This window comes from Erythrolamprus reginae, chromosome 3, assembly GCF_031021105.1.
Source record: "Erythrolamprus reginae isolate rEryReg1 chromosome 3, rEryReg1.hap1, whole genome shotgun sequence".
NCBI lineage: Eukaryota > Metazoa > Chordata > Lepidosauria > Squamata > Dipsadidae > Erythrolamprus > Erythrolamprus reginae.
In genome coordinates this window covers 257,856,523-257,878,056 of record NC_091952.1, presented here as the reverse complement: position 1 = coordinate 257,878,056, position 21,534 = coordinate 257,856,523, and the positions used below count along the sequence as shown (strand labels likewise).

Genomic DNA, 21,534 nt, shown 5'->3' with positions numbered 1-21,534 from the left:
AGACCCTACAGCACTTCAGACAGATGGTTATCTAACATCTGCTTAAAAACTTCCAGTGTTGGGGCGTTCACAACTTCTGGAGGCAACTTCTTTTCCACTGGTCAACCATTCTGACTGTCAAGAAATTTCTCCTTAGTTCTAAGTTGCTTCTCTCCTTGTTTAGTTTCCACCCATTGCTTCTTTTTCTACCTTCAGATGCTTTGGAGAATAGCTTGACTCCCTTGAGATATTGGAAGACTGCTCTCATGCCTCCCCTGGTCCTTATTTCCATTAAACCAGCCATGCCCAGTTCCTGCAACCGTTCTTCGTATGTTTTAACCTCCGGTCCCCTAATCGTTTTTGTGGCTCTTCTCTGCACTCTTTCTAGAGGCTCAACATCCTTTTTGCATTGTGGAGACCAAAACTGAATGCCAGATTCCAAGTGTGGCCTTACCAAGGCCTTGTAAAGTGGTATTAACTCTTCATGTGATCTCGATTCTCTCTGTTGACGCAGCCTAGAACTGTGTTGGCTTTTTTTGGCAGCTGCTGCACACGGCTGGCTCCTATTCAAATGGTTGTCCACTAGGTCGGACTCCAAGATCCCTCTCACAGTTGCTACTGTTGAGCAAGATACCACCTATATTGTCCCTGTGCGTTTTAGTAATACAGGAAATACAATAATACAGGAAAACCTCAATTTGCAACAGTTCACTTAGTGACCGCTCATAGTTTACGACGGGACTGAAAAAAAAAGTGACTGTTTTTCACGCTTACAGCCATTTCAAGGTCGCGTGATAAAAAAATTCAGACGCATTTGGCTACTGACTCATATTTACGATGGTGGGCAATGTCCCAACCGTCTGGCCAGCAACATCCATGGGGAAACTGAATTCGCTTAACAACCGTGTTACTAACTGAAGCAACTACAGTCATTCACTTAAACCACCGTGGAGAGGAAGGTCATAAAGTTCACTTAGGCGAGAGAGGGAGGGGGAGAGATGAGTCAATTCGGTGTGTGTGTGTGTGTGTTAGCTTTAAGTAGAGGTTCCGAAAAGAAGAGTTTTAAATCCAATTTGAAAGTTGTTGTTAACGGCGAGTATTCTGAGCAGAGACAGGTTACAAGCGGTGTGCCACAGGGGTCTCTTCTGGGTCCTATTCTTTTTAATATCTTTGCGAATGACATAGGGGAAGGTTTGGTAGGGAAGGTTTGCCTATTTGCCCATGACTCTAAAGTGTGCAATAGGGTTGATATTCCTGGATGCGTCTTTAATGTGGCAAATGATTTAGCTTTACTAGATAAATGGGTCAAAGCAATGGAAACTGCAGTTTAATGTTTCCAAATGTAAAATAATGCACTTGGGGAAAAGGAATCCTCAATCTGAGTATTGTATTGGCAGTTCTGTGTTAGCAAAAACTTCAGAATTGAAGGATTGAGGGGTAGTGATTTCTGACAATCTCAAAATGGGTGAACAGTGTGGTTGGGTGGTAGGAAAAGCAAGTAGAATGCTTGGCTGCATAGCTAGAGGTATAACAAGCAGGAAGAGGGAGATTGTGATCCCCACTATATAGAGCGCTGGTGAGACCCCATTTGGAATAATACTGTATCCAGTTCTGGAGACCTCACCTACAGAGATGGATCAAATTGAACGGGTCCAAAGACGGGCTGCAAAAATGGTGGAAGGTCTTAAGCATCAAAATGTATCAGGAAAGACTTAATGAACTCAATCTGTCTAGTCTGGAGGACAGAAGGGAAAGGGGGGGACATGACTGAAACATTTCAATATGTTAAAGGGTTAAATAAGGTTCAGGAGGGAAGTGTTTTTAATAGGAAAGTGAACACAAGAACAAGGGGACACAATCTGAAGTTAGTTGGGGGAAAGATCAACAAGCAACATGAGAAAATATTATTTTACTGAAAGAGTAGTAGATCTTTGGAACAAACTTCCAGCAGATGTGGTTGGTAGATCCACAGTAACTGAATTAAACATGCCTAAGATAAACATATATTCATCCTAAGATAAAACACAGGAAATAGTATAAGGGCAGACCGGATGGACCAGGAAGTTTTTTCCTGCCGTCAATCTTCTATGTTTCTATTTCTTATCAAAGCCAATCCAGGGAGAATGGAGCAGTGAGTCCGAGAAATAGAGAGGCATAGAAATCGAATGAATGAATGAATGAAGGAAGGAAGGAAGGGATAGATAGATAGATAGATAGATAGACAGATAGAAAGACAAATAGATAGACAGACAGACAGATACATACATAGATACATAGATAGATAGACAAATAGATAGACAAATAGATAGATAGACAGACAGACAGACAGACAGACAGATAGACAGACAGATAGATACATTGACAAATAGATAGATAGGACTTTCCTGGGGGTCACATGGCTGAATTCCACTAAAGAGGTTGGTACAGAAACCATCAGAAAGGCCTCCCACTCTTCTTTTAACACCCAAACTACAGAGATACCTCACTTATCGCAAACCATCAAAGCTACCGCAGACAGCGCATAGAAAGACTCAAAGAAGCAGCAGATCAGAAGATGTGGGGAGACTTGCTACAAAACTGAATGTGGAGAATTTTGAAAAGGATCCGGCTTCAATTTTTATTCAAAAGCTTTTCCAGATTTAATTTAAAACATTTTTAGACTAGAACAGAACAGAAAAAAAATAGAAAACGAAGAGGAGAGGAATAAGAATAGAGAATAGAATAGAATATAGAACAGAATAAGAACACGGGGTTGGAATGGAATGGAATGGAATAGAATAGGATAGATCGGAGAATAGAAAAGAGAAGAGTAGAGTAGGAAATACAGAAAAAAGAATGGAATAGAATAGAAAATAGAATAGAATAGAATGCAATAGAGGAGTAAAATAGATAGAACAGAATAAATAGAATAGAAAATAATATGGAATAGAACAGAATAACATGGAATAGAACAGATAATAGAATAGAATTGAAAATACTGTATTTTCTATTTTATTATTTTATTCTGCTATTCTATTCTGTTCTACTCCTCTATTGCATTTTATTATACAGTACAGTATTTTCAATTCTATTCTATTATCTGTTCTATTCCATTCTATTCCATGTTATTCTGTTCTATTCCATATTATTTTCTATTCTATTTATTCTGTTCTATCTATTTTACTCCTCTATTGCATTCTATTCTATTTTCTATTCTATTCCATTCTTTTTTCTGTATTTCCTACTCTACTCTTCTCTTTTCTATTCTCTGATCTATCCTATTCTATTCCATTCCATTCCAACCCCGTGTTCTTATTCTGTTCTATATTCTATTCTATTCTCTATTCTTATTCCTCTCCTCTTCGTTTTCTAATTTTTTTCTGTTCTGTTCTAGTCTAAAAATGTTTTAAATTAAATCTGGAAAAGCTTTTGAATAAAAATTGAAGCCGGATCCATTTGAAAGTAAGTCTCGTTCTTTAAAATTTGCATAATAAAGAGCTTCGAGGGACCAATGAGTGAAGAAACCCTGGCATGAAACCTTGCTGCAATCAGGGTTGAATTTGGATCGCCAAAAAAGACGACACTTCAGAAAACAGTCCTTTTAATGTCCTACGTAGAAAGAAGAGAGTTCCTTTCAAATGCCAGCTAGAGTATTGCTGGCTCTGAGCTCTCAAGGATGCGGCAATTTATTTTAATTCAATGTATTTTCTGTTCCTTTCAGCTTTCTGAATTGCTGTTTGCAATTTGCTCTTTTCTATGCTGGTCTAGAAGCATGAAGAAGGATTTGATGTTAGTCCTTCAATGGAAACAAGTTTGTTATCCTCGACGGGCTATTGGCCACCGTTTCCCAACATAGTTTTTTTCAGGAAACCGATCAAAGGGGAATATCTGGAGCTCGGGGTTGAAGTGGGGTGGGTGGATGGGGGGTCCTTGGGGGTTTTCTTGCAGACGTTTCATAATACAAATGAAGTGACATCAGTAGATAGATGATGTTACCTAGTTTGGGTCATGGGACTTCTGCAAGAAAGCTACGCAGCTTGGAGAAAACGATGGATGCATGGAAGGGAGGGAGGGAGGGAGGAAGAAATAGGAAGAAGGAAGGAAGAGGAAGAAAGGAAGGAAGAAAGGAAGGAAGATTGGTTAGTTATAATGTTACCTAGTTGGGTTATGAAATGTTTGTAAGAAAACAACCAAGCTCAGAAAGAGGGAGGAAGGAAGAAATAGGAAGGAAGGAAGGAAGGAAGGAAAGAAAGAAGGAAAGAAAGAAGGAAGGTCAATGATAATATTACCTACTTGGGTAATGAAAGATCTGTTAAGAAAACAACCAAGCTGAGAGTGAGTGAGTGTATGAGGAAGGGAGGGAGGAAGGACAATGATAACACTGGCTTTCTTGCAGACGTTTCATGATCCAACTAGTTATCATCAGTGATACTTCCCTTCCTCCTCTCCCTCCCTCTCTCTTTTCCTTCCATCTTTTTGGAACAGGCAGGCAAATGAATTGGGGAGCTGGGAAGCCCCCTATCTTCCAGAGTCCAGCTCTTCTGGACCCAGAACGGGGTGGTGGTGGTGAAATCCCAGGAGAGAGCAAAAGATCAATATTGAGAAAGGGGAGGGGTCATCTTTTTCCTTGATTCATCCTGGTTTCCTCCTCCCCACAGCCCCCTTGGTCTCCCTCTCTCTTTCCCTCTCTCGTTCTTTCTTTCTCTCTCTTTTCCTTTCTCTCTCCCATTCTCTCTTTCTCTTTTCCTCTCTCGTTCTTTCTCTCTCTCTTTCTCATTCTTTCTTTCTTTCTTTTTCTCTTTCTTTCTCACTCATTCCCTCTTTCTCCTTTCCTCTCTCATTCTTTCTCTCTTTCTTGTTCTTTCTTTCTCTTTTTCTTTCTTTCATTCTTTCTCTTCCCTTCTTTCTTTCTCACTCATTCTCTCTTTCTCCTTTCCTCTCTTGTTCTTTCTTTCTCTCTCTCTCTCTCATTCTTTCTCTTTCTTTCCTTCTTTCTCTCATTCTTTCTTTCTTGTTCTTTCTCTCTCTCTCTCTTTCTTTCTCTTTTGTTCTTTCTTTGATTTTCTCTCTCTCTCGTTATTTCTCTCTCTCTCATTTTTTCTCTATCTCTTTCTCCTCTCCCCCCCCTTGCCGGGACTGACTTCTATCTGCTGCGGGATTTCGGGAGGGGGGGGGGAGCAGCTGGTCCTCCTCCTGGACCATCCATGTACCTATGTAAGGATGCAGGCATATACTGTACAGTATTTCTTTAATTTATATTCCTTTTCTCCGCCCACGGCATTCCCCCGCCCCCCCACCCCCGCCCCCACCGCAAAAAGGCGACAAGATACGCGACCACCTTGCAAAAGAAGCCGAAGCCTGCAAAATCCAAAACCCTCCGGGGGGGGGGAGGAATGGATGGGGGGGGAGTCCCTGCTACGGGAGCGGGGGCTCAGTCGGGACCCCAACTCCCAAGGCGCCCCCCACACCCGGGTGACCCCGGTCATAACACCCCCTCCCCTCAAGAAGCCCCCCCTCCAGCCCAGTCGGGGGGGGTCCAATCGCCCCTTTTGGCTGCTCCCCTCCTTTTTTGCGTCAGCTGAGGCGCCCCCCTCCATATCGGTGAGGGAGGGGTTGGGGGTCCCCTTCAATCTCCTGTGCGGGGCAGGGCGGCCTTGAGTGGCTTGTTTGGGGGGTCCCTCTTCCCTCCCACACTTGCCTGCCCGCCGCCCCTCCCTCCCTCCGCGGACTCACCCCCGCAGCGCCCGGACGCAGCGAGCGAAGCAGCCGCAGCAGCTGAGGCGGCGCCGCCATCTTGGCTCCCTCCCCCGCCGCTGCCGCGCGGTGCATTCTGGGCGTGGTAGTTCTTGCGCGGCCGGGGGGGGAAGGGAGGGGCTTTTGCGCCTGCGCTCTCGCTCCCTCCCGCTTTTTCTCCCTCCCTCTGTTCTTGTGTTTGGAGCGTCTTGGGGATCCGCCAGGCGTGTGTCGAATGCGCTGCTTAACCCCCGTTTTTGACTCGGGGGAGCTTTGGGAGGGGATTCCCGGATGGGGGACAACCTTGCAGAAGTCCTTGGAGTCCTTCCTTCCTTCCTTCCTTCCCTCGCCTTCCTTCGTTCCATTCTTCCCTCTTCCTTCTTTCCTCTCGCTCTATCTATTCATTATCTATCTACCTACCTACCTACCTATCTATCATCCATCATCTCTCTCTCTAGCAGTAGCACTTGATTGATTGATTGATTGATTGATTGACTGACTTTTATGCCATCCCCTTCCGAGGACTTTAGACCTCTATACCGCTCCCTATTGCTTTTCCAGCCCTCTCTAAGGGGGTTGACAGAATCAGCCTCTGGGTCCTCAGTTGACCCACCTGGGAAGGACGGAAGGCTGAGTCCACCTTAAGCCTACTGGGATTCAATCTGCCAAACTGTTGGCAGCCGGTGATCAGCAGAAGTAACACTACATCACTGAGTCTCTCTCTCTCTCTCTCCTCTAATCTATCCTCTATCTATCATTTATCTATTTGTCTATCTATCACTATCTACTATCTATCTTCCATCTATCTATCTATCTATCTATCTATCTATCTATCTATATCGATCGATCGATCTACCTATTGATCTTCCTATCTATCTATTGCATATTGCATTGTCCCGATTCCTAGTGCTTTTCCAGCCCTCTCTAAGCGGTTTACAGAGAGTCAGCCTCTCTCCTCCAACAACCTGGCTCCTCATTTGACCCACCGTAGAAGGACGGAAGGCTGAGTCAACCTGGAGCCAGTGGTGGGATTTGAACAGCTGAAGTACAGGTAGCAGTCCGCTGAAGGAGCCTGCAGGGCTGCACTCTAACCACTGCACCACCCCGGCTCCTAATGTTAATTAATAATTAACATTATTAATAATGTTATGGCTGACATGAATAATTGCATTATTGATAACATAAGAACACAGGTGTCCTGGGCAGATTGCAAAAGTACCTCGATTTTTAAAGAATAAATTTACAAAAGGCATTTTTTAAAAAGTTATGTAATGCTGTAGTATACATATAAACATTTTTTCTGTTTTTTCTGTTTTCTTTTTACGTTAGGTTATGTTGTTTATGTCAGTGTATTTTCCCTTCCCCCCCCCCCATTTTTTCCCTTTTTGTGAGTGCTGGTCTTGTATATATGTATATTTTATACTTTGTATGTTGGTTTGTTTTAAATTAATTCAATACAAATTATTTTTTTAGAAAATTTAAAAACTATCAAATTGGATACAAAGCTGAAACGGTTGGGGAAGAGAAAATGCTTCTCCCTGGTGTTGCAAAGCATCTAAGGAGCCTTTGAACTCCTTTTTCCTGGGCATGGATGTTACATTTAGGATAAGGCAGCTGTGCACGGGGGGGGGGGGGCATTGCACCAGGTCGTACGGGGAAGGGTTTCTGGGCATAAACAGAGCGTCTCCGCAGGGAATCCACATTCTGCGCAGAACTTCAATGTGTAATGTCCAGTTATGACCACCAGGTGGGGCTGCTGCTCCGTGAGAAATTACAGGCAATTCTTTGCCTTGTGAATGGGAGCCCCCAACATTTCCAGGGGGGAATTTGGAGACAATTGTGGGGGGCGCAGTGGGGGGGCAGGTGAGACCCAGTTTTGTATATTCACAACTGTGACTTTCTCTTACATTCTACAAAGCCTGCCCTGTCTCCTCCAGGCAAGTCCTGGTTGGCAGGATTGGAGCCAGAAATGATGCTAGTTTGGAGGACAGAAGGGAAAGGGGGGGCATGACTGAAACATTTAAATAGGTTAAAAGGTTAAATAAGGTTCAGGAGGGAAGTGTTTTCAATAGGAAAGTGAACACAAGAACAAGGGGGCACAATCTGAGGTCAGTTGGGGGAAAGATCAGAAGCAATGTGAGAAAATATTATTTTAGTGAAAGAGTAGTAGATGCTTGGAACAAACTTCCAGCAGAAGTGGTTGGTATATCTACAGTCACTGAATTGAAACATGCCTGGGATAAACATAGATCCATCCTAAGATAAAATACAGGAAATAGTATAATGGCAGACTAGATGGACTACGAGGTCTTTTTCTGCCATCAATCTTCTATGTTTCTATGTTTCTATGCTCTCCCCTGGTGTCTGTTTAAGAGGGTTGGTCTTCAACTCCCAGAATCCCCCAGCCGACATGTTGTAAGAGTGGGGGATTTTGAGACCCAGAATTCTCCAATCATCATGCTTTAAGAATGGGGTGGACTTCAACTCCCAGAATCCCCCAACTGGCATCTTTAAGATGGGAAGACTTCAACTCCCAGAATCCCCCAACCAGCATGCTTTAAGCATGGGATGAATTTCAAAAGCCAAAATCCTTTAGCAAGCATCCTAATGAATTTTAAGGTGGGAAGACTTCAACTCCCACAATTCCCAGCCAGCACAATTTAAAAGGACGAGGGGGGGGGACTTCAATAATCCCCAGAATTCCCCAGTGTGTATGCTTTAAGAGTGGGGGATTCCAGCATCCAGAATTCTCCAACTACTATGCTTTAAGATGGGTGGACTTCAACTCCCAGAATCCCCCATGCTTTAAAAGGAGAGGAGTGGGTACTTCGATTCTGAGAATGAATTGAAGTCAAGCTCGGATAGCCCTGGTGGAGGGTCTCCTGGGTTAGACTAGAAGATCTCCAAGGTCCCTTCCAACTCAAATGACTCTTTTCCAAGCCGCCCCCCTCTGGGAACCCCTCCCCTCCCTCTCCTGCTCTCTGCCAATACAATAAAATGGTGATTCTGCTACGACCCAGGTGGGACTTGAACCCACAATCCCCAGCTCCGGAGGCTGATGCCTTATCCATTAGGCCACTGGGCCCCCTTCCCTGCCGCCGCCGCCGCTCCTGCAGCTAACAGCGGGGGTGGAAGGGGGAGAGGCATTGAAAGGGGGGGCCTGGATGCCGTTGGATGCTCTGATGCGGAAAAGCCGGCTGGTACGCAGAGGAGGGAGGAGGAGGCGGCTGCTGCTGCGGTTGCTTTGCGGATCTCAGACCAGACGAAGCCCAGCCGGCTTTCTTTACTTATTTTTATTTTATTTTATTTATTTGTCAAACTTGCATAGGATGAGTGTATATCCTATATGTGTTTGACATGTATAGGCATACATAAGGGGCGTGCATAAGTGCACCAGTGTGCCTTCCATCCCCTGTCCAATGGTCTCTCCTTTATCTCATATATCTTTTCTTCCTTTCATATACCTTCTCCTCTATTTTTATATATTTTCTTCTATCCTTTTCTTTATATATATTACTACATGTCTGTTCTCTTCAATGTGTATTGTGTATTGGACAAAATAAATAAACAAAAAATAAAACATGTGCACCAGTGTGCCTCCCGCCCCCTGTCCTAATGTTTCTCTCTTACTAGTATCAGGTATATAAACGCGATACTAGTAATACTGCTATACTTTCTTTACTATTATATTATTATAATATAGAATAGAATAGAATTTTTTATTGGCCAAGTGTGATTGGACACACAAGGAATTTGTCTTGGTGCATATGCTCTCAGCGAACATAAAATAAAATATACATTTGTCAAGAATCATGTGGTACGACACTTAATGATTGTCAGAGGGGTCAAATAAGCAATGAAGAAGCAATATTAATTAAAATCTTAGGATACAAGCAACAAGTTATAGTCATACAGTCCTAAGTGGGAGGAGATGGGTGAAAGGAATGATGAGAAAAACTAGTAGAATAGAAGTGCAGATTTAGTAGAAAGTCCGACAGTGTTGAGGGAATTATTTGTTTAGCAGAGTGATGGCGTTCGGAAAAAAAACTGTTCTTGTGTCTAGTTGTCTTGGTGTGCAGGGCTCTGTAGCGACATTTTGAGGGTAGGAGTTGAAACAATTTGTGTCCAGGATGTGAGGGGTCAGTAAATATTTCCCCCGCCGTCTTTTTGACTTGCAGTATACAGGTCCTCAATGGGAGGCAGGTGGGCAGTAATTGTTTTTTCTGCAGTTCTGATTCTCCTCTGAAGTCTGTGTGATGTAATGTAATAAAGAGAACACTCAAATAACACAACCTAGATTTGAATGGATGAAATATTCTCATTGAATATTTCATTTGCACAACTATTCCATTTGCACAACAGCAGGTGAAATTGACTGTCAATCAGTGTTGCTCCCTAAGTGGACAGTTTGATTTCACAGACGTTTGATTGACTTGGACTTATATTGTGTTAAGTGTTCCCTTTATTTTTTGAGCAGTGTACAGTATAATGTAATGTAATGCAATGTAATGTAATACAGTACAATACATTACAATACAATGCAATATAACCCTAGGTATCCCAGCTGCTTGGAAAGTGACCAACTGGTGATGAAATACAAAGTCCAGCCTAGGGATCTTGTTTGCTGTGTTGTATTGTTGAAATAATAATAATAATAATAATAATAATAATAATAATAATAATAGAATAGAATAGAATAGAATAGAATTTTTATTGGCCAAGTGTGATTGGACACACAAGGAATTTGTCTTGGTGCATATGCTCTCAACGTACATAATAATCTCTACATGATACTAGCAATACTATTATACTAGGAGTATTAGTATCATGCATATAAACATACTAGTAATACTGCTATATGTGTCTCTTACTAGTATCAGGTATATAAATATTGTTTTTGTATACTACCAATACGTACTTGACAAAATAAAATTTAAAAATAAATAAATAAATAAATAAAATAGCAATAGTTTGTCTAAACGTAAGTAAAAAGTACTGTAACAATAAAAGAGGGCAATAGGAAAGTAGGAGAGTTTTATTTATTTTATTTATTTTATTTATTTTATTTATTTTATTTATTTTATTTATTTTATTTATTTTATTTATTTTATTTATTTTATTTATTTTATTTATTTTATTTATTTTATTTATTTTATTTATTTTATTTATTTTATTTATTTTATTTATTTTATTTTATTTTATTTATTTTATTTATTTTGTCAAGTATGTATCGGTGGTATACAGAGATATAATAATATTTATATACATGATACCAGTAAGAGAGAAGCATGAGGACAGGGGACGGAAGGCACGCTGGTGCCCCGAGTCTTCGGAGAGGGGCGACATACAAATCTAACAAACTATAAACTATACTTATGCACGCCCCTTACTGACCTCTTAGGAATTGGGAGAGGTCAATGATGGAGAGTCTAAGGGTCAAGTTTTGGGGGTGAGGTGATGATATAACAGAGTCAGGTAGTGAGTTCCATGCATCAACTACTTGGTTACTAAAGCCATATTTCCTGCAGTTGAGTTTGGAGTGGTTCACTTTGAGTTTGTTTCTGTTGTGTGCCTGTGTGTTGTTGTGGTTGAAGCTGAAGTAGCCGTTGATAGAAAGAATGTAGTGGATGATTTTATGGGCTATGCTTGTGTAGGCTATGAGAGTTAGTTCTAAGCTGGATTGTAAGTCAAGTTGCGTAGGGTATTTTGTTGCGAGTGGAGGAGTGGAGGGCTCTTCTAGTAAAGTATCTGGACATTTTCTAGAGTGTTTATGTCCGAAATGCGGTGTGGCTTCCAGACAGATGAGCTGTATTCAAGGATTGGTCTGGTGAAAGTTTTGTATGCTCTGGTTAGTAGTGTGAGATTACCGGAGCAGAAGCTACGTAGGATTAGGTTCACAACTCTTGAAGCCTTTTTGGCTGCACACTCTTCAACCCTTAACAGCTTTAATGCCCAATGCAAGACTCGAACTCGCAACCTCCTGCTTCCAAGCCTGCTGCCTTCGCCTCGTCTAGACTAACCCGGCTCTCTCGTCTCATGCTGTAATGTCTATTTATCCTATTTTTGTACAAAACACATTTTTGCATCATTTGCACACCCTTCGTGCAAGCTGTGGCTTCATTTTGCATCGCCTTGACACAAAGGCAAAGATTTGTTTTCCAGACCAAGGGGGTCATTTTGCTGACGTCTAAATTCCTGTGGTTACACCTGAGACGTGGTTGTTAAGAGGCTGGACAGTGTGAGGTTTGCATGGGCAGAAGGCTCGAAGGACCAATTAGCTCCGTTTTCCCAATGAATGCATTTTGTTTCAGGTTACCATATTTTTCGGGTCCAAAGACGGGCTACAAAAAGGTCTTCACCCTAAAACGTATCAGGAAAGACTTCATGGACTCTACCTATATAGTCTGGAGGACAGAAGGGAAAGGGGGCACATGATTGAAACATTTAAATAGGTTAAAGGGTTAAATAAGGTTCAGGTGGGAAGTGTTTTTAATAGGAAAGTGAACACAAGAACAAGGGGACACAATCTGAAGTCAGTTGGGGGAAAGATCAGAAGCCACGTGAGAAAATATTATTTTACTGAAACAGAAGTAGATGCTTGGAACAAACTTCCAGCAGACGTGGTTGGTCAATCCACAGGAACTGAATGTAAACATGCCTGGGATAAACATTGATCCATCCTAAGATAAAATGCAGGAAATAGTATAAGGGCAGACTAGGTGGACCAGGAGGTCTTTTTCTGCCGTCAATCTTCTAGGTTTCTCTGAATAAGTGATGGGCTACCAAAATTTTTACTACCACACTGTGGGTGTGGCTTATGCATTTTGTTTCCACATCTTTCAGTGCAAATGGGGTGCTATGGGATGGAGCTCCAAATTTTGCTACTGGGTTCCTGACCGTTCCCGTAGGAACCCACCCCTGCTCTGAATTGACAGCGAAACCATTTATTCATTCGTTCGTTCGTTCATTTGTTTTGTTTGTTTGTTTTGTCCAATACACAATAATACACAATGAGGGTTACAGAGGATATAATCAGGTAGAATGTATTAAAGGGGGAATAGAGGAGAAAATAAAGGAGTGAAATATAACTATGAGAGAATAGCAGAAAAAGATTTAGGGATAGAAGAGAAGATATAGGAGATATAGGAGAGACAATAGGACAGGGGACGGAAGGCACGCTGGTGCACTTATGTATGCCCCTTACTGACCTCTTAGGAATCGGGAGAGGTCAACAGTGGAGAGTCTAAGAGTCAAGTTTTGGGGGTTAGGGGATGGCACTACAGAGTCCGGTATTGAATTCCACATTAGACAACTCGATTACTAAAGTCGTATTTTTTACAGCCAAGTTTGGAGCGGTTAATATTAAGCTTGAATCTGTTGTGGGCTCTTGTGTTTTTGTGGTTGAAGTAGTCTTTGACAGGCAGGACGTTGCAGCATATGATCTTGTGGGCAATACTTAGATCATGTTTGAAAACTTAGAAATTGTGGGAAACGGTTGTGAGACACCGTTTTTCTCTGCTCTTCCAGCTTTGAACGGTCACTGAATGAAGAAGGGTTGTAAGTTTCAAGGACAACCTGTGCGTTATTCCTTTCGTAGACAGGTAGTCCTCGACTTATAACACCAGGGGAAAAAAGTGACTTACAACCGTTCCTCGCACTTGGCAACTGTGGCTGTAGCCCTGTGGCCACATGATCAAAATTTGGGTGCTCAGCAACTGACAGGGACTTATGACAATTTCCCTTTTGTGACCATTTGGGGATGGACTCATTTTGTGTCCAGAATCTTCCACAAGACGAGTTCATACCGGTAGTCCTTGACTTATGACGGTTCGTTTCACGACTGTTCAAACTTACATAGGAGCCCAGTCACCGAGGGCTGTTTTTCACACTTACGACCATTTGCCGCATCCCTGTGGTCACGTGATTTGCATTCAGACGCTCAACAGCCGACTCACACTTACAACGCGATCTGCCTTTTGGGACCTTCTGACCCGGAAAGTCCATGACGGAAACCGGATTCACTTAACAGCCGTTTCGCTAATTTAATAACCGAAGGGATTCACTTAACAACGGTGCCTGTAAAACAGGGCAAAACTCTCTTCAATGAACGTCTTGCTTAGTGGCGGAAGGTTTGGGCTCTATGATGGTCATAAGCTGAAGACTGACCTGTATTTGTGACGGCCACAGTTCTTGCAGGGTCACATGACCCCCTTTTCCAACCTCGTGAAGAGCCAACTCCACGGCAGTGTCACTAACAGCAGTGATCCAATTGCAACAAAGGTTGTAAGATGGGGCAAGACTCATTTAACGGCTGTCTCACTTAGCAACATAAATTTATTCTAGTCGTAAGTTGTGGTCTTAGCTGTATTAATTAATTAAACGTAATTAAATTTTAGTTTAACCATGAATTTTAGGATTTTAGTTAACCATGTACTTTTAATTTAATTGTATACATTTTATTGTAATTTACTGTGTTTCATATGTTGTGAGCCGCCTCGAGTCTTCGGAGAGGGCGGCATAGAAATACAATTAATAATAAATAAATAAATATATTAAATTATTGGATTTGTTCTTACATTGTTCTTGTTATTGTTGTGAGCCGCCTCGAGTCTACGGAGAGGGGCGGCATACAAATCTAATAAATAATAATAATAATAATAATAATAATAATAATAATAATAATTTCTGCAGAAATAAGATAAGAGACAGGATCCCAATCCATTTCCCTTTGTAAATATTGGCTCAGGTATTTATAGAAAAAGGGTCAACATGTTGGTTTATATGCGGTTTGTTTCGCAAGGTTTGTTTTCACCAGGTTTCTTTGTGTTCGGGAGAAGTTTACTTTGGGCAGATTCCGAAGTCATTTACTCACCAAGAGTAAAGTAATCTTATCGCCTGGTCAGGAATTTCTAGTGGCTTCTTTGTTCGGTTTGGCAAAGGGAAGAGAGGATTAGACCGTCCTGGGCATCGTTTCCTCCGTTCCAAATTTGGGCGCCTTGCTTATCACCTGGATGGCTTAATTCCTAACCGACTCGGTATTTTTAGCCTTATTTATTTCCTGATCAATGGGATTCCTTTCCTATAAAACAGCAGCGGCCAATCTTGGCCACTTTAAGACTTGTGGCTTTCAATACCCAGAATCCCCCTGCCAGCATGCTTAATTTTGTTTAAAAAATAAATAAATTTGTATTAGATTTATTTACATTTAAAGACAACATATTTATATTCCTATATACAGTGATACCTTGTCTTACAAACTTAATTGGTTCCGGGACGAGGTTCTTAAGGTGAAAAGTTTGTAAGACGAAACAATGTTTCCCATAGGAATCAATGGAAAAGTGATGAATGCGTGCAAGCCCAAAATTCACTCCTTTTGCCAGCCGAAGTGCCTGTTTTTGCGCTGCTGGGATTGCCCTGAGGCTCCCCTCCATGGGAAACCCCACCTCCAAACTTCTGTGTTTTTGCAATGTTGCAGGGGAATCCCAGCATCGCAAAAACGAGTGCTTCGCTGGCAACGGAAGTCCGGAGGTGGTGTTTTCCAGTGAAGGGAGCATCAGTGAAATCGCAGCATCACAAAAACACCAAAGTCCTTGAAACCCCACCTCCGGACCTCTGTGTTTTTGCGATGCTGCAATTTCACTGAGGCTCCCTTCGCTGGGAAACCCCACCTCCGGACTTCCATTGCCAGCAAAGCGCCCGTTTTTGCACTGCTGGGATTCTCCTGCAGCATCACAAAAACACGGAAGTCCAGAGGTGGGGTTTCCCATGGAGGGGAGCCTCAGGGGAATCCCAGCAGCGCAAAAACGGGTGCTTCGCTGGCAATGGAAGTCCGGAGGCAGGGCATCCCAGTGGCGGTGGTGGGTTTGTAAGGTGAAAATAGTTTGTAAGAAGAGGCAAAAAAATCTTAAACCCCGGGTTTGTATCTCGAAAAGTTTGTATGACGAGGCGTTTGTAAGACAAGGTATCACAGTATATATATATATGTGTGTTGTTTTTAAATGTAAATAAATCTAATACAAATTTATTTACATATATTTTAATTACGTAATAGATAGACAATTAAATATGTATATTATCGTCACTGCTTCATTTTCATTCCCCCACCCCCCCAAAAAAATGATCTATGGATCTATGCCACTTCCCACCCACCTCAGTTGCTAAAATCTCTGTTAGGATCCAGCACCAGCCTGTTTTTATGAATGCCTTATCAGCTTTTCTGGGATCAAAGAGCCAGGAGAAGGAGGGGGCAGGGGGCAAAGGGCATTTTATTGGGGGGGGGGAAGCTGGTCAGGAGGAGATCTGCCCCCTCCCTGCAAGCAAACAACCAACACCCAGGTAGATTTCCTTTTATTGTAGCCAAGGACAATTTGCAGATCTCTTGCAATGTCAGTATAGAATCTAGTCCAGCCTCCCAAGCATGAGACCTTCTAGTACCATTCTGGACAAATGAGTGGTTCAGTCTTTCTTCCTACCTTCCTTCCTTCCCAGACTCTTTCTTTCTTTCTTTCTTTCTTTCTTTCTTTCTTTCTTTCTTTCTTTCTTTCTTTCTTTCTTTCTTTCTTCCTTCCTTCCTTCCTTCCTTCCTTGTCTGTCTGTCTACCTGCCTCCCTCCCTCCCTATCTATCTATCTATCTATCTATCTATCTATCTATCTATCTGTCTCTGTCCATAGTTCCCTCTAAGCTGAGCAGGTGAGCAATCGCTCACTTAAAAATCATCATCAACTCAGAGTTTTCCAAACCTGCCCAGAAGCCGAGAGGGAAATTTTATTATTATTTCTGTGTCACCCAGTCCCAAAGGGACTGCCGCTCAGACACTATACTTTTCCGCCCACCCCCCAAAAAAATTATTTATTTATTTATTATTATTTATTTATTACTTGGATTTGTATGCCGCCCCTCTCCGAAGACTCGGGGCGGCTCACAACATGTAAAAGACAAATCATAAGTAATCAACAATTTAAAATTTTAAAGATTTAAAAAACCCCACAAACTAACAGACTCACACACAAGCATACCATATATAAATTCAACGTGCCCAGGGGGGGGGATGTTTCAATTCCCCCATGCCTGACGGCAAAGGTGGGTTTTAAGAAGTTTGCGGAAGGCAGGAAGAGTAGGGGCAGTTCTAATCTCCGGGGGGAGTTGGTTCCAGAGGGCCGGTGCCGCCACAGAGAAGGCTCTTCCCCTGGGGCCCGCCAACCGACATTGCTTAGTTGACGGGACCCGGAGAAGGCCCACTCTGTGGGACCTAATTGGTCGCTGGGATTCGTGCGGCAGGAGGCGGTCTCGGAGATATTCTGGTCCAGTGCCATGAAGGGCTTTAAAGGTCATAACCAACACTTTGAATTGTGACCGGAAACTGATCGGCAGCCAGTGCAGACTGCGGAGTGATGGTGAAACATGGGCATACCTGGGTAAGCCCATGACTGCTCTCGCAGCTGCATTCTGCACGATCTGGAGTTTCTGAACACTTTTCAAAGGTAGCCCCATGTAGAGAGCATTACAGTAGTCGAACCTCGAAGTGATGAGGGCATGAGTGACTGTGAGCAGTGAGTCCCGGTCCAGATAGGGCCGCAACTGGTGCACCAGGCGAACCTGGGCAAATGTCCCCCTCGCCACAGCTGCGAGATGTTGTTCTAATGTGTGCTGTGGATCGAGGAGGATGCCCAAGTTGCGGACCCTCTCTGAGGGGGTCAATAATTCCCCCCCCCAGGGTAATGGACGGACAGATGGAGTTGTCCTTGGGAGGCAAAACCCACAGCCACTCCGTCTTATCCGGGTTGAGTTTGAGTCTGTTGACACCCATCCAGGCCCCAACAGCCTCCAGGCACCGGCACATCACTTCCACCGCTTCGTTGACTGGGCATGGGGTGGAGATGTAAAGCTGGGTATCATCGGCATATTGATGATACCTCACCCCATGTCCTTGGATGATCTCACCCAGCGGTTTCATGTAGATGTTAAATAGCAGGGGGGAGAGGACCGACCCCTGAGGCACCCCACAAGGGAGAGACCTAGGAGTCGACCTCTGTCCCCCCACTAACACCGACTGCAACCGGCCAGAGAGGTAGGAGGAGAACCACTGAAGAACAGTGCCTCCCACTCCCAACCCCTCCAGCCGGCGCAGAAGGATACCATGGTCGATGGTATCGAAAGCCGCTGAGAGGTCAAGGAGCACCAGGACAGAGGATAAACCCCTGTCCCGGGCCCGCCAGAGATCATCCATCAACGCGACCAAAGCGGTTTCCGTGCTGTAACCGGGCCTGAAACCTGACTGCTGGGGACCTAGATAATCGGCTTCTTCCAAGGACCGCTGGAGCTGGAGTGCCACCACCTTCTCAACAACCTTCCCCATAAAGGGAAGGTTGGAGACTGGACGGTAGTTATTAAGCACAGCTGGGTCCAGGGAGGGCTTCTTGAGGAGGGGGCGCACAAGCGCTTCTTTATAGAGTGATGGAAAAACTCCCCTCCCCAAGGAAGCGTTGGTAATCTCCTGGGCCCAGCTCCGTGTCACCTCCCTGCTGGCCGAGACCAACCAGGAGGGACACGGATCCAGTAAACAGGTGGCGGAACTCACAGCTCCAATGGCCTTGTCCACTTCATCAGGTGTCACCAGATCAAACTCTTCCCAGACAGGTGGACAAGTACGTGCCCCAGTCACCTCGACTGACTCGTTGTCAGTCGACTCTGCTATACAATTGGAGTCGAGGTCGGCCCGAATCCGAGCGACTTTATCAGCGAAAAACGAGTTAAAGTCCTCGGCACTACTCTGCAAGGGCTCCCCAACTCCCCCCTGATTAAGAAGGGAGCGGGTCACCCTAAACAGAGCGGCCGGGCGGGATTCCGCTGATGCAATCAAGGCGGCATGGTACGCGCATCTTGCCGCCTTGAGCGCCACTTTGTAAGTCTTAATAAAAGCTCTTACAAGTGTTCGATCAGATTCAGACCTACTCTTCCTCCATCGCTTCTCTAGACGTCTCTTCTGGCGTTTCAACTCCCGGAGCTCCTCGTTGAACCATGGAGCTCTACGGGGTCTAGCGCCACGGAGAGGTTGCAAAGGCGCAATCCGGTCAAGGGCCTCTGCTGCAGCCTCGTTCCAGGCTTTCGCAAGAGACTCTGCCGAACTGTGGACAAGTGCCTCTGGTATAACCCCAAGCGCCGTCTGAAAGCCCTCTGGGTCCATCAGGCGTCTGGGGCGGAACATCTTAATTGGTTCCGCCTCCCTGCGGGGAAGGATTGGAGCCAGGAAGTCAAGCCGTAATAGAAAATGGTCTGACCATGACAAAGGCACTGCTTCTAAGCCCCTTAGTCTCAGACCATTACTCAGTTGCTCGGAAAGGAATACCATGTCGGGTGCGTGCCCCCCCTCATGAGTCGGACCCCGTACTACTTGAGTCAGGTCCATGGCTGTCATGGTGGCCATGAACTCCTGTGCCAACCCAGAGGTTTCGCCGAGTGACGGCAGGTTGAAGTCCCCCAAGACAATAAGTCTGGGGAACTCCACCGCCAACCCGGCTACCTCCTCGAGTAGCACAGGCAGGGCTTTTGACACGCAGCTGGGAGGTAGGTACGTGAGAAATAAGCCCACCTGAACCCCTAGGTCCAACTTCATCAAGAGTGACTCGCAACCCGCAATTTCCGGAGCAATGAGTCCACGTAGGCAAAGGCTCTCCCTGGCTATAATAGCCACTCCTCCCCCCCTTCCCTGGGGTCGAGGTTGATGCCATATCTGAAACCCAGCTGGGCAAATTTCAGAGAGAGGAACACCTCCCTCTGGGCCCAGCCAGGTTTCAGTAATACATGCCAGGTCGGCCTCCTCATCCAGGATCAGATCCCGGATGAGGAGAGCTTTGTTTACCACCGACCTGGCATTGAGTAGCAGCAACCTGAGTCCAGGGCCAGAGTTACACTCATCACCAGTACCCAAGATTGGGCTCACGGAGCCAGAACAAGGGATCGTTATTAAGCAACGGTCCCTCGTTCCCCTGGAACGGCTAACTCCGCGGCCCCCGCCATATCTGCCTCTCCCCAGCAACACAGGAATATTCCGACCCTCTGCCACCCCAGAGATCGATGCCCCATCCCCTCCTGCCTCTTGAGCGTCAGGTGGGCCAAATCTACCATTCATACTCCCACCATTCATCTCATCCATACCGTGACCCCACCCACCCCAGTCATCCCAATCATACCGGCCATTCAGCCCATGCACACAAGTAATTCTGTCCCAGTCATCCATTTAAATTTTGAACCCCCAATACTAAAAATAGATTAAATTTATAACAGTTAAAACAGTAAAAACGCTAATAAATATGTAAAAAATGCAATTTCCAGTTAATTAATTAGTTAGTTAAATATTAAACAAATAAAAATATAAAAATATAAAAATAGCTAAGAATAAAATGTATTAAGATGTATTAAAAATATAGAAAAATATAGAAGAAAAAGGAGCCAGTCAGTAGTTCTTAAATAGTCAATAGCAAGGTGGTACCAAAGTCTAGGTAAATGGCTTAAGATTTTATATAATTGTCCACTTAGCAATTTTCCAGGTTTCTGGGGAAAAAGATCACCAAAGTGCTGGCCCTGACCACTGACCAGCATCCCCAGTCCAAGTCCATATGGTTTAATTATTGTTTCCCCCAACTTCCTCAACCTTATGTTCTTCTTTTTTCTTGTCGTTTGTTTCAATTGCCTTCCACTGCTCGCTGTTCTTCCTGGGTGGCATCTCCCCTCGCAATAGTCTCTCTGGCTCCAGGCCTGCACCATGGCCCCCGTTTCAGTAGTCCCCCCGACGATGGGCGCCCCCACCATTTGGCACCACAGCGTCCCGGGACTAGATTTAACACTGAAGGGTCCAGCCTTGTTCAATCTTGGTGCTCAGTCTCGGTAGTATTTTCCAACAGAGAACACTGTCTCTGTCTATCTATCTATCTATCTATCTATCTATCTATCTATCTATCTATCTATCTATCTATCTATTGCGTTTATATGCCACAACATATAAAAAAGAACAATGCAATACAATCCTAAATGCAATTAATATAAAACCCACTAATCTAATCTAATTTTTGATGGCGAATGCTTGGTCAGCATGAATTGAGATTTATGGGGTAATTAATTTTTTTCCCCTCTTCGCATACAATCATACAATGTAATATACCGTCTATTTTCATTACAATAAAAGGCAGTATCGTGTTAGTAAGACATATATAATCACAAAAAAGTCTAAATTCCTACTTATTTGATTACGGTAGACCTCATTTTTTCCATATTGCCAAATGTTTAAATTTTGTCACCCAGATAAACCAATTTTCTTGCATTTCAATACTACTACTACTACTACTACTACTACTACTACTACTACTAATAATAATAATAATAATAATAATAATAATAATTTATTAGTATGCTGCCCCTCTCCGAGGACTTGGAGCGGCTCACAACAGGACAATACACAATATACAAATCTAATAGTTAATTTAAATTTTAATTTAATCATCAATGTTCCTTCAAGTAATTAATACAAACAATATCTCTTATTATCTTCAACGCTAAGCCGTAGTGCTTCCTTCCTCTCATTATGCATTTTTTACCCCAAAGATTTATGCTTAATGCTCGGAATGGAATCAATGCTTACAGCCAAATGCGACTTACAAGCGGAACTTAAGAAGAAGGACATAGAATTCCAGACTCCCAAGGCCGGAAGGGACCTTAGAGGTCCTCTAGTCCAACCACCTTGCCAAGGCAGGAAACTTTATCGCATCCCAGACAAATGGTAGTCCAATCTTTTTTCTTGAAAACCTGCAGCCAATGCAGCACGCACAACTCCCAGCAAATCCTAACA

General features: G+C 43.7%; 2 protein-coding genes and 1 non-coding gene across 3 annotated transcripts in view; 1 reads left to right on the top strand and 2 right to left on the bottom strand.

Annotated features, from left to right (window-relative positions):
- EFR3A (EFR3 homolog A) overlaps nucleotides 1-5,778 on the bottom strand; it is a 57,754-nt gene extending 51,976 nt beyond the window's left edge. The window contains exon 1 of the mRNA XM_070748416.1: nucleotides 5,692-5,778. The gene's annotated coding sequence lies outside the window, so the exon portion shown is untranslated. The remainder of the gene's footprint in view (nucleotides 1-5,691) is intronic.
- CPSF1 (cleavage and polyadenylation specific factor 1) overlaps nucleotides 1-21,534 on the top strand; it is a 242,284-nt gene that overhangs the window by 118,967 nt on the left and 101,783 nt on the right. The window lies entirely within an intron of this gene.
- TRNAR-CCG (transfer RNA arginine (anticodon CCG)) lies at nucleotides 8,704-8,776 on the bottom strand. Its single transcript has one exon. It is a non-coding gene; the product is annotated as a tRNA-Arg (tRNA).